Source organism: Myotis nattereri (genome assembly GCF_964212035.1).
Source record: "Myotis nattereri genome assembly, chromosome: 8".
NCBI lineage: Eukaryota > Metazoa > Chordata > Mammalia > Chiroptera > Vespertilionidae > Myotis > Myotis nattereri.
In genome coordinates, this window is record NC_138083.1 from 59,010,568 (window position 1) to 59,024,156 (window position 13,589).

The 13,589-nt window shown below is 38.1% G+C and overlaps 1 protein-coding gene across 1 annotated transcript in view; it reads right to left on the reverse strand.

Moving 5' to 3' along the window:
- Nucleotides 1–13,589, reverse strand: part of DLGAP1 (DLG associated protein 1) — a gene marked incomplete at its 5' end in the record, with an annotated part of 616,937 nt that overhangs the window by 391,170 nt on the left and 212,178 nt on the right. Inside the window, one exon of the mRNA XM_081097398.1 lies at nucleotides 8,953–9,059. The remainder of the gene's footprint in view (nucleotides 1–8,952; nucleotides 9,060–13,589) is intronic.

A 13,589-nucleotide genomic window follows, 5' to 3' on the forward strand; every position in this document is an offset into this window, starting at 1 on the left:
AATGGGCTACATGACAGGTTCTCAACACCCTGAGGACTTTGAAGAGAGGCTATCGGTGTCTGGAGGAGAGACACAACCCTCCTCCAGGACGGTTACACCGGAGAAGCGTGATTTGTGAGGCAATGATCTGGAATAAATCTGCTTTTAATGCTATAACTAGTGTCCAGCTCTGGTTTTCTTTGAACTTCCCAGCTAATTTCTTCTTCCTGCCCTGCCCCTCCTAAATGAGGGTCTTCCCTGGAATTCAATCCATAATTTTTCTTATACCTGTTTCCCTGGTATAGGAGGTTGGAGGGCAGGGTTCATCTTAATGTTAAGATCCTATTGGAACTCAGGCCCTCAGTTTACCTGCCCAAGGAACCTTTTCCCATGTTTTAACTATGCACAATTTTCCATACTTAGATACAAGTTTGAGTTAAATATAATGAAAATAGAGGGAAAGAAGGAGCAATTTAAATGTCAAAGAAGAGATAAATTATTCAAGCTTTTTATACCAATGCGTATGTTATTTACCAGTTACTTCTCTTAAATAAAAATGGATCAAATGTGTGAAACTTTCCTTGTATCCCTCATAAAATATTTTCTTATATATAAGGTTTATAGTTTTAGATCCCAAAAGGAGATTGAAATATGTGGCCAATTAAGCCTCACTATAAGTTTCAGTTAGAAACATTTGAGTTTCTTATTACTTAAGACCCAGGAAGTCTTTGATTAAGAAAGCTGCCTTGCCAGGAAACCAATTTCCCCACCATGGAATACAACTAAAGAGTGAAATACTGCTGAGAACATGTGGGTGTCAAAGGCAAAACACTCTACTTGTCAACATACATATACAATATCTTTATGGAGAAGAGAAAGTATCTTAACCTTTCTATAGTGGATCGTCCATGAATATATTTACACTCAACACCAACACAACCACTAAGAACAAAATGCAAACAACACAACAACAAACCACACATGGGAATTGAATAGTGTGGCCAGAAACCAAAACACATTAGAAAACATCAGCAGAGCATAAATCTGATATCCGCACTCACTTTGACTGTAATCATCTAAGTAGGGCAATAAAATACTAGAGGGATAATATGGAATTTCATTCAACAAATTCATTCAAATTTTCCCAAGGTGGGAGGCAAGGAGATGTCAGAGATGACTCCCAGATTTCTAATGTAAGCCTTTGGGTGTGTGGGTAGTGGTGACAAAGGTGGGGACAGAGAAGAGCAGAGAAGGGAGAAGCAGATAGGAGGAGGCATTTATGAGTTTAGTTTTGTAAATAATGAGTTAAATGTGACTGTGAAACACCAGTGGATGTCCTCCTATTTCACACATAGGCCCCAAACATGATGAAAAATTCATGTCTGAGTTATTTAAGGAAATGAATTTAGGTAATAACTCAAACTAGGCCATTCTTGCTTTGCTTTTGCTATTCAAACATTCAGGAATCATTTAAACCTACTTTTAATTTATGGTTTGAACTGCTTTCTTCTAAGTCTAGCTTCATAGGTTATATAACACTCCAATTGGTTAATCTCAAATTGGTAGCATCCTTATGTTAATAAATTAGATTTAATCTCAAATTGGTAGCATCCTTGTGTTAATCAATTAGATTTAATCTCTAGTTCTCTCCTCCTGATATAAAAGTTTAAATTATTTCTTAAAGACCAACTCCTTGCTTTCCACCTGTAAAACCAATATGGACAGATAATACAGTAGCCAAGTGGCTCTGATGGCAGACCGCCTGGGTTTGTGCCCTGCTCTGCCACATACCAGCTCTGTGTTCTCTGGCAAGTTAGTTAGTGTTTCCACAGAGTCTTCATCTCTGAAATGAAGAGTACATTTGAGAATTGATTCATGGCTTAGCACATAATTTAAAAATATTATACATGTACTTGAAAAGAGTTGGTATTCTCCAACGGTTGAATGAAGAAGTCTACGTATAACCAGTAAACGAATCTTATTTGTGTGTTGATCATATCTTCTGTATCTTCAACAAGTTTTTTGTGAGCTTCCTCTATGATTGAGAAAATATCGTGGAATCTGTTACTTTGATGATAGATTTGATGATTTCTCCCTGTAGTTGCACAGTAAGTTTTCTCACAAGTGATAGTGAAGATTAAGTGAGGTAACTTAGGTGAAATGCTTAAAACAATGCCTGGTGAAGGGAGTCAGAATGTGCCACCCCAAAATATGGCACTTTGGCACAGGGATTATTTTGAGACAAAGGCACTTGGAAAAAAGCAGGAAAATAAAACATTACCCTTTGAGACAGCATAGAGGGACTTGGAGAGTATTATGCTAAGCGAAATAAGCCAGTCAGAGAAAGACAAGTATCACATGATCTCACTCATATGTGGAATCTAATGAACAAAATAAACTGATGAGCAAAACAGATCCAGAGACATAGAACCATGGAAGAGACTGTGGAATCTCAGAGGAAAGGCAGAGGTGGGTGAGTTGTGGGAAGAGATCAACCAAAGAACTGGTATGCATATATGCATAACCCATGGACACAGGCAATAAGGTGAAGGCCTGGGGCAGGAGACAGGGTGTGCTAGAAGTAGTCAATGAAGGAAAGAGGGGGCTATATGTAATACTTTCAACAATAAAGATTTAAATTAAAAAAAAAAACTTGTGGAAACAGAAAAACACACACATTTGTGTGCTTTTCTCATGTTAATCTATCTTATGTCAATAGCCAAAGACTCTAAGGGTAAATATAAAATTATATCTCCCCTACATTGGCATATACCTAAGTATTTAAATCATGTTTGCTATCATATTTTTAATCATAAATAAATACCAATAACCAAAAAGCCCTCAAATGTTTGAAGTGCCAGAGAGATAGGCATTGTGAATCACTATCATTATTTTGTCAAATGTGTACCTTATTTGATTTATAATTCCCAGATTACATGGGAATGGTAAAGAATTCTGGCACTAATGTTTAAAATGGTACCATCTTTTCTCTAACCTTAGCTTTTATATAGAAACTAGAGGCCCGGTGCAAGAAATTCTTGCACAGGTAGGGTCCCTAGGCCTGGCAGGTGATCAGGATCAATCGGGGCCTTCCGGCTGCCAGCCAAGCCTCCCTTCCCCGGCTACTGGCTGCCAGCTGGGCCTTCCTTTGTTCCACGCCACCCCCGGTTGGTCAGCACACGTCATAGCAAGTGATCAAACTCCCCCTCTCCTGGTCGAACTCCCGCAAGGACACTCTGCATACTAGCCTTTTATATACATCGATGAGCTATTTTAGGTGAAAATTTCTAGCACATGATGGGTACACAGCAAGAATGAAATAATCTCAGCCAACATGCCCTCCCTCCATTTCTTGTTCTCCTGTACTTCTCATCAAATTGAGCCTTTTACTGCCTAGTAAATTGTCCTTGGGTATTCTTACAATGTCAACAGCTACTCAACAATGTGAGTTATAATAAATTCCATTATATGCTGTTTTATAAAAAACTTATCCTTGCCGAAACCGGTTTGGCTCAGTGGATAGAGCGTCGGCCTGCGGACTGAAAGGTCCCAGGTTCGATTCCGGTCAAGGGCATGTACCTGGGTTGTGGGCACATCCCCAGTAGGAGATGTGCAGGAGGCAGCAGATCGATGTTTCTCTCTCATCAATGTTTCTGACTCTATCTCTCTCCTTTCCTCTCTGTAAAAAATCAATAAAATATATTTTAAAAAAAACTCTCAAAACTCTCAAAAAAAAACCCTTATTCTATCATACAACAAAAAATACTTACGTTTCTTTAAGAGAGTTCTTAATAGGTCAGTTAATAAGAAATGGCAATTTCAGTTAGAATTAATCTATGTAGAAATAACTATTCTACTGTGAAGGACTGAATTGTCTAAGTAAACAATTTCACCACCACCATGCACTGTGTGTGTGTGTGTGTGTGTGTGTGTCCTTAGGGCTTGAAACAACCTCATCAGTATGATTTTCATTTTGACACTGATATGTTTCTGAGACATGACAAATAAACACAACATTCCACAAGTAGATCTTAGCTGTCTTACAGATGTTCGAAATAGTTATGATACTCAAACAGCACCAGAGTTCTTAGCTCCTAAATTATTTGACTTACATAAAAGTAAAACAGTAAGCTATACCTCAAAACACATAAACTTGCAGAAGATTTATAGAATATTAAAATAGAAAAAAAACAACAGGATTAAAACCTCTGCCAAGATTGATGAAATATACCCCCAAACTTTTTTGATCTATTCCTGTTAAGTAGGCAGCTCTGAATTTCTGCTGAGAAAGTCCTGGGGTTAACCAACAACAAAGTGACAATTCAACCTCAAAGACAAATAAGAGGAGCAGGCAAATTCATTATTTGCATGAATCCTGTAGCAAATAAAACATCTATTGACCAAAATTTGATTTCATTTGCCTGTGGGCATAAAGCTGCATGCATCAGGCAAATTGGCTATAAAACTAGGCTTTTAGAGGACAAGAAAAAAAGGGATACATTTGAACATACTAAAATCAGATATAAAGAGTGTAGGGACATTTATTCAGGCTAACCCTTTGTCTTAAAGAATCTATATTTTACTTTCTGCCCAAACTGTATCTAGATAACAAGTCAGAAAACAGAATACAATTGCCAACTTTATGCTTTGACACTCAAAGAGTCACTCTTATTAAAAAAGGGCCTTGCTTGCTATGTGTAATCAGTGGCAATGGACAGAGCCAAATTTCCTGGATAGATGAGCAAATATGCTGAATTTTCCCGTTAGTTTTGTATATATCCAGTGACTACTAGTAAATTTGGGATACATTTTCTAAACTATGTTCCTTTTTTAGAGTCTAAAATAAAAATTTCCTCCCTTGTAGAATGATATTGGAGAATAGGAATGTAGTCTCCATTACCTTCTAAAACCATGTCTAGGGCTCTGGTCAGCTTAGGGGGCTGCACAAGTCTTTAGAACTAAATATGTTCAGCATATAAGCATGGTATTAACTATTTTTAAGATTTATCTCTAGTCTTTAAAGCAACCTTGCTGGTAACACTAACACTGCCCCCATTTTACAGATAAAAATACTAAGTCACATAGAGCAGTTCAGTAAATTCTCCAAGCTCATGCTGTTAATAGGTGAAAGTTAAGTTTTGAACTCAGATCTTTGTATTCAAAACCCTGTTCTTCCAACTTTATTGTCAAATATGTGCTATTAGTCGATTGACTGACACACACATACTTTTGTGCATAATTTTAAGTAGCTCTTTATGATATGCATCCTGAGATTGCAAGAGAAGGCAGTAGAATGAATCCCCAGGGACATTTATCCTAATTCCTTCTTTTTGTAATGGAGGTAACTGAGGCCTAAGGAATCAGCCAAGGACATATAAGAAAGTAATAACAATGTTGGAAGTGAGATTTTTCCTTTAAGCTTAACATTAGGAATGTCATAACATGACATGAAAATTTTAATGTCCTACTATTAAAATAAATTATGAAATAAGTTTTAAAAATAAAGTTTTAAGAATCATGTCATACATTGTTATTATTTATGCTAATACATAGCTGCAATAAGCTTTTTCCAGGGTGCATTTTGAAGCTGATGCTACAACAGAACACATCACAGGAAAAAAAAATGTGGGGACCTGGTTTAGAAGCACACAGAACAAATTTCACACTGAGCTCTAAAAAGGAGGCATTGAGCCCACTTTCTGGAATAAATCAAAGAGTAGGCAGAAAACAGACAGCAGGAACAGTTATTTTAGCAAGAAAAGTGAGATAAATTTACCAAGCCAATCGCCGGATGAAGGATGCAGATGAAAAGATGCAGAGAGAAAATGTGCAATGTTGACACGTGAACACATTTGAATGCAAGAAAGCAGAAAACCAGAAAGCACAATTGTCCTAAATGTGAACAAACATTCAAATTATGCTGCAGCTGCAAAATTTAAACTCAAGGAAGAGACATTTGCAAAGGAATTTATTAAATAGATGTGATTTCCTGCTTTCACATACCCAGTGGCTCTTTTATAAAGTAAAATGTCCAATTTGTCTTGATATAAATGACATTTCCCTTGTTGTACTCAATCAAATAGCAGAAATTCCTCTGTGAACGACTCTGCTTATTAGAGAGCACAATGCTATTGATAACCAGACGTGCAGGCTCTGAATCACAGAGCTATTCCACCTAATAAAATGCCTTATATATGGAGTATGGTCTTATACAATAGGGAGGTTTTCATGCGAAGGAAATTAGTTTTTCCCTAATGGCATATGCCAGAGCAGTGTCTTTGTAAGAAGTTATGTTTCTTGCTGAAACCAACCCTTGGTTTCCAAACCTGTCCATCTGTCTTCCTGTTCTCCCTCCTCTCTTCCCTCCACATCCCCCACCCCCGCAACCATCCAACACATATTTATAAACCTAAAGTATATAACACAGCAGGGCATCAAATGTATCAAAAGACTTACTGTTGAAGATGTTATGATATTAAGTCAGTATCTGACCAGAAGACAGATCCTGACCTTTACACACCTCCCACATTGGAAGTTGGCAAGCAAGCCCTCGTACTGCCAGCAGTCTTGACTGCAGCTGCAATGTAGAGCTTGTGACACCAACCTGGATCATTCGTGTTACTTAGTGGTTCCCAAAGTAGGGTCTCTGCACCAGCAGGACCAGCATGACTCAGGAACTTGCTAGACATGCCAATTCCTGAGCCTCATCCCAGACCAATCCATGAAATCACTTGGAAGCCTCCATACAAGACAGCGGTCCAGACCACTGGTCAGTGAAGTCGTTAGAAATAAGTCAGGAGACAGAGTGGCAGGTTTTAAATGTTAGTGAAGAAGTTTGGTCAATGGCGAACTGATAAATCAGGGAATATTTTCTGAGCAAAAAGCAGACATGACCAAACTTATATTTAGCAAGACTTCAGGGCTGAATGAGACCGGAGAGGTGATCGCCTTGTTCAGGTAAGAAGGTATAGTCATTTCCTCTTTCTTTGACAACTCAAGAAAGTGACTGGGACTGTTCACTGGGTTTGCATTCTGTGCTCAGGATGTGATTTGTTCTAAGACATGCTCTCTACTGTCAGCCATTCTCTTCACCCCATAGTTTGATTCTGCCTTCTCTTTGGCATTTCTGCCTTGCCATCTGCCACTACCCTGGTTTCCCTTTCCCGCCTCCTTCTGCTGCCCTTTTCCCTCCCCCCTCCACTTTCATTTCCTCATGAGAAATTTGCACGCTAATGTACATTCTTTAATTTTAAATGTTTGTTACCGGTTTGTTTTAATAGATGCTCCTTACAGAGTTCACCAATTAATTACATTCCTCCTCTAAACAAATGATCTTCCAGGTCACAACACAATGGGAGGCTTTACCTGACTTTATTTTAATCTTATGTCAATCCTTATTATAATCTTTACATCACAATAACAAACAAACTTGGAATCAATTTACTGTGTTAAATCCATTTTGCTGGCTGACCATCTCTGCCACATTATGTTCTGACATGCAAATTTAAGTCACTCATTTCATACAAATAATGACACTGTTAACTGGTTGTTTCCAGATAGGAAAGAGAATAATTAAATATTTGTGTGTCCATAGACACCTTTTATATACAAAAAAATATACAGTGAATAATAAATATAGATATAACGTTATTACATTATCTGTAATTCCAATGTTTTGGTCATACTTCAAATCTTATTATATGATGGCTCAAATGTACATGTGGACCAAGATGTACTTATCGTTCTGGAATGGGAAATTAATCGATGAATAAGTTAGTTTTGAAACAGAGCTCACTCTGGTTCTATGACATTTGGAAATCACTATTAACAACTTTAAAACACAAAACATTTTCTTCCTGGAGATAGTTCACTGAGGAGGAGGAATATGTGATTTATTGTATGCTTTGAAAAGAAGAAGGAACTATGACAGATGCTTCTGGCTCCCTGGATCACCCCATCTTGGCCCACCTCTGACCTCAGCCACACTCACAGACATACCATTCTGGGCCACTTGGCTCTCTGGACTTTTCAGTGTCTGCCTCCAGTGACAACTCTTTCTGCTTTCTACCTCATGTGGTACCAGCATAGCCCAGCAGGTGGTGCTGTCAATGCCCCGGGGAGCAATTGACAACCAAGGGGAAAGGTCAGTGGATAAACTTGCTGCACATCCTTCAGGCAGAAATTCTGGAAGGTAGCTCTATTGTCTTAGGAGTCCCAGAATAATCAAGTTCCCCTGGTCCACAGTGGTGGGCAGGTTCACCCATCCTTATTTTGGTCTTTTCTTCCCAATTCATTCTCTGCTCTCAAATCTTGATCCATGGGATCAGCTCCCCAAAAAACTACCCATGTCATTCTCTCAGACAAGCAACCTAAACAAAGATGCTAGTTTACTGAAGCACTCAGCAATATCAATCCCCTGTAGCTGACTCCACACGCGTAGTATTCCTGATTCATACTTCATTAAGACCCTTCTTCTAATCTTTTCCAAAGCTACATAATAAAATAGAAGGAGTGAAGGTCATAGTGTGGCTTCTGTGCTTCCCCTGCCTTTCTTAGCACACGTAGATCACATTGAGCGTGTCTGGGCTGATTAACATTTGTACAACACTCTAAGAAAAAAATAAAAGCTGATACTGTGCCACCCCTTTTCATAATTCCATGCTTAACCTAAAGTACAACAGTTTGGTCCACAGTCATGCCAATGGCATTTGCCTGATCTGCCATTGCAGATTAACAATAAGAATGCAGGGGAAACATGTACAACACATCTCATTCAGAATCCATACAGCCAACTAGGGAGTCAAAAATCACAGTCTCTAAGTCCAGTTGCCTGTTAATGTGTCTGGAATTACAATCCATCAATATTTATATTCAAATATACCATGTTATCAAAAAAAAGAAATTGTTTCCTGTAGGATGGTTGAAGAGAAAGCTGTAGGGATGTGATAAATAAAGGAAAAAAAGACAGTTTACCTTTGAATATCAATTCTCCATTTTTCTGGCTTGTAAGACAGGAACAGATCCAAACTTTGCAGTTTTTTTAGCCCGTTATCCCTCGGGGCATGTGATGCGCGACTGTTCTGAAACAACAAAATGCAATAATTAGATGCAATAACTATCCTGAAACAAAAAGATACTTAAGAAGATCTCATAAGAACTCCTCTGGCAGGCTCCAATTCAATGATGTGAGGAGGGGGTCTCCCAGAAAAGTTACATGGCTCTGGTCTTGCATGATGAAAGCACTTTGTACTTTTATGCTTTTCAGAAAATAAAATCAATCATAAAAATGTCACTGAAATAAATAGGTTTGATATGCTACAATCTACTTTTCTACTATTCACAATTATATCCTCTTTAAAAAGCAATAACATGCACACATCAATCACTGATTTTATAAGACATATTACACACACGACTGTATTTACTTCCTGTGCATTGTTGTAGCAACACTTCAACACAGCAGCTGTGACTAAAAAAGGAGGTAAAAAATACTATTCTTTTCAGAGAAGTTCATCTGACGCCACAGGAAGACAACAAACATGGCATAACCTTCCCAAGTGTACCACTAGGGGCTTGCCGCTGCCTACGCCACACCACTCCCCTCATGATGAATGATGCCTTCTCAAGAAAGCGCTAAAATGGGACTTCTGCTTGGGCCCAAACATATGCAGAGGTACGTGTCCGCACATCACTTGTTTTATGTGAACTGTGACTATTCTTTCGAAAAGGTCACAGAGAAAAGGACATTGTCACACACAAAAATGATCTGGTGTGGAAAGGGACGGAATTAACAGAGTTCTGCTTCTCTTTTCCTTTAAGCAATATACTTTTGTGGCCCTACCTAGCATATTAAAATATTGTCAGAAAAGAATAAGAAAATAGTAAACCTAAGTATTAAGTGGAGATGTAATGATATTCAGAATTGAGAATATTGAAAGGTTTGAGTAATTTTTTTAACCTAAGTTAAGAATGACAGCGCCTGGCTCTAGCTGGTTTGATTCAGTGGATAGAGTGTCGGCCTGCAGACTGAAGGGTCCTGGGTTCGATTCCAGTCTAGGACACATGCCATGGTCATGGGCTTGATCCCCAGTAGGGGGCGTGCAGGAGGTAGCCAATCAATGATTCTCTCTCATCACTGATGTGTCTATCTCTCCCTCTTCCTTCCTCTCTGAAATCTATAAAAATATATCTTAAAAAAAAGAATGCAAGTGCCTGAATGAATGTAGAAATTCTCTTACAGAAGAGGAATCAGAGGCCAGACCAGGTGACAGGGCTAGCTCGATCTTACTGTGCTAATAACAAAGGCAGGAGGACATCCCAGAATTTCTGCTTTGAAGTTCAATCCCTTTAGAAACTCATACATTGTATTTGTTTCTAAAGAGAATACCAAACATTCAAAAAGTTGAGGGCTTATACAATTCTCTGCAGAACTTCTTTGAGCAATATTTGAGACTGGCACAGTTGACAGGTTAAGTATTACAATGCTGTGGGTGATAAACTGCAAGAACAATAATAACAATGGTATGTACTTTCATAACACTTAAACATGCTGGGGATATTATATTTTCACTTATGTCTCATTTATTCAGGTTACAAAGGATAAAAATGAGATTGCATTATCAAAAGCTATCAGGTATAAGTATGATTTTCATGGTTTAAATATAATTATTACCTTAAATATTCTCATTATACCACTAAACCAGACAAAATCTGAAAGGAATTTTCCCCCTACAAATATGGGGAATTGGTAACTCAAGAAGATAATGGAAAATTGATTATTGTTAAACATACAGAACTGACATTTATTTCTTCATAAGTATTTACTGAGAATATATTTTGTGCTAGACATTGTTCTTTATTGACTATATAAACAAAATGGAAAGAATATGCAAGTTCTGGAAAAGAATCCCAGATCCCAAGATATATAATAATAAATCAATTTTAGCCCTGGCCAGTGTGGCTAAGTGGATAGAGTGTCAGCCCTATCACAGAAGGGTATTGGGTTCAATTCCAAGTCAAGGGCATGTGCCTAGGTTGCAGGTTTGATCCCCGGCCCCAGTAGGGATGTATGTGGGAGGCAGCCAATGGATATGTCTCTCTCACATCGCTGTCTCTCTCTCTCCCCCTCCCCTCCCCTCCACTCTCTCTAAAAATCAGTGGAAAGCATATCCTCAGGTAATGATTACCAAAACGAAAAAAATCAATTTTATTACAATTGGAGTATTTCCTAAGTTAGATAAGTAATATAAAGAAGTATCTTAAACACTGGGTGGTATCTTAAATGTCATCTAGCTAGTGGTTCCCAAAATGGATGATAATCATAACTGCCTGGATGGCTGCTGAAAATACGAATTATGGAACTTCACACAAGAGCTATTAAATGAGAGTATTTATGGGTACAGTCAGGGCAATCTGCATTTTGAAAATGCTCCCCAGTTCATTCTCCTGATCAATAGGTTGGGAAACTTACTGATTCTTGCCTAGGCTCCTCATTATAAAGATGAGGAAATTGGCCCTATCATCTCAAAATTAGGATGGCCAATCAGACCAGGGGATTGACTTGCCCAAGGTACTTGCCCCTTGGTGACAGAATTGAGATTAGAATGTCAAAATCCTTATTTCCTGGGATTTTAGCCAGAACTAACCTAGGCCTTCTAACTCGTAGTATAGCTATCTTCCATCTCAAATAATCTCTCTCAAGTTTTCCACTCAATTACCTCTTTTACTGAATAAGTAGCATCATTTAAAATATAATGTTTTATCCTAAAATTTTTATTCAAATTTTATAGCCCATAAGGTAATGATTGTTTGAAGACAAAGTTAAATTATCTGCTTCCTGGTCCTTCTACACCTGCAGATTCTGGAGAATGAATTTCAGAACAAGGTCTTCATTTATTTTGTGATTTTCCATATGTCTGAGACAGTGTCAGATCACATAAAAAAGAAGACTAGCCCAAGACTAGCCCATTTCCACTTCCTCTGCAAACCACTTAGCTAATTGATCCCTTATTTGTGTATAAGAAACATCAAGGCAAAGCTGGATGCATGGGTATGCAACCTGGGCAGTTGCACGAAGCCTCATGCTGAGAATGGGCCTGTGCTTTAATATTTATCTTTAAACAGTGTTGGTGGATTGAGACCAACAGGATAGTGGCACATGTGGGTGAGCAGGTGGTATCTACACATCATGCATGTCCTCAGCCACCTCTTGCTATCTCATCTGCATATAAGTGTGCATGATGGTGAATTCTGGTGGACCCAGGATCTCTGGGAGCTCGGTGAGATTCATTATGAGAATGAGGTAGAGTATTTATGTCCATGACTAAGTAAGTGGGGAAGCTGACAGTCCCCAGGGGCCATGTTGTCTGTTCCAACCAGAATTTGCTTTGAACTTCACAAGAAGGTAATGGTGCTAAGAAATACAGATGACCAAGGGGCTCTATAAAGGGGAGTCGAATATGCCACCCCAAAATACACCACTTTGGTATATTGATTATTTTGAATTACTAATAAAAGTACTCGAGAAGCAGCTTGTGTAAGAAGCACACTCTGACCCTCCTTTGTCTCCCTGAAAGCATACTAGTAAGATGAATGCCCCATGGGAAAGGTACCCTCCGTGCACCAGCATAAACTATTCTCATCACCAGAGAGAGGAAATTTAGGGCCAAGAGGCTGCATAAGCAAATCTTGTTACTTCTTCACCAAACACCTTTGTCTTGTTAGTTTGTCTCAAATTTACTGTTTCTTTGTCTAAAAGGTATAAATGCTTCCTGCTTTGGTCACTCGAGTCTAGTTTTTTTATGGGACTCCCATACATAAGAAATTACATTTTTTTCTTCTGTTAACTTATGTCGAATTAATTATTAGACCAGCCAAAGAACCTAGGAGGGAAGAAGGAAACTTTTTTCTGTTCCTACACTTATATATCTTTTATTTCTTTAATTTTTTTCACTTGTATTAGCCCAGTTTTGCTGAAAATGATGGCAAAGAGAAAGAGAGAAAGTGCAATCCATAGTTCCTTTTGTTCAACCCTTCCCTACTCATCAGTGAGCCAATGAGAGAGAGAGTTAGTAGAATGTACCCATATCGAGAAGTGAAATAAAACAGTAAAGTTTTATGCAGTGTTTCCACTGGTCTGGTAAGAAGGGTATACATATGCATGATCTACTAGTATTAAATATAAATTGCGTAATTTTGGTGATTTTGCAAATAACTTAAATATTCTTTCATTTACAATGTACAATATAAAGATGAATAGTAAAACTCATGCTAATCATTTAAACTTTTGTTTTTTCTTTCCTTAGAACTACCTTAAATAGTAAATGTAAACATTATGATAAGTTGAGAGAGAAATGGCAGAAGAAAGAAACAGTCTTGTATTTTAGAACATTTAACCAACCTTCTGCCCTGCCTTTGAAACAAGTGACCTGCATTTTCATTATGCCCTGGGCCCTGCTAGTTATGGGACATTAACAGTCACCCTGTTGCAATGAACTGGCACACACTCTAGCAAGTGCTTCAAGCATTAACTTATAGTTTAAGCATTGGATGTAGGATATAGGAAATGAACTGAACATCCTAATATAACTGCCAACTAGACTGTTCTCCTC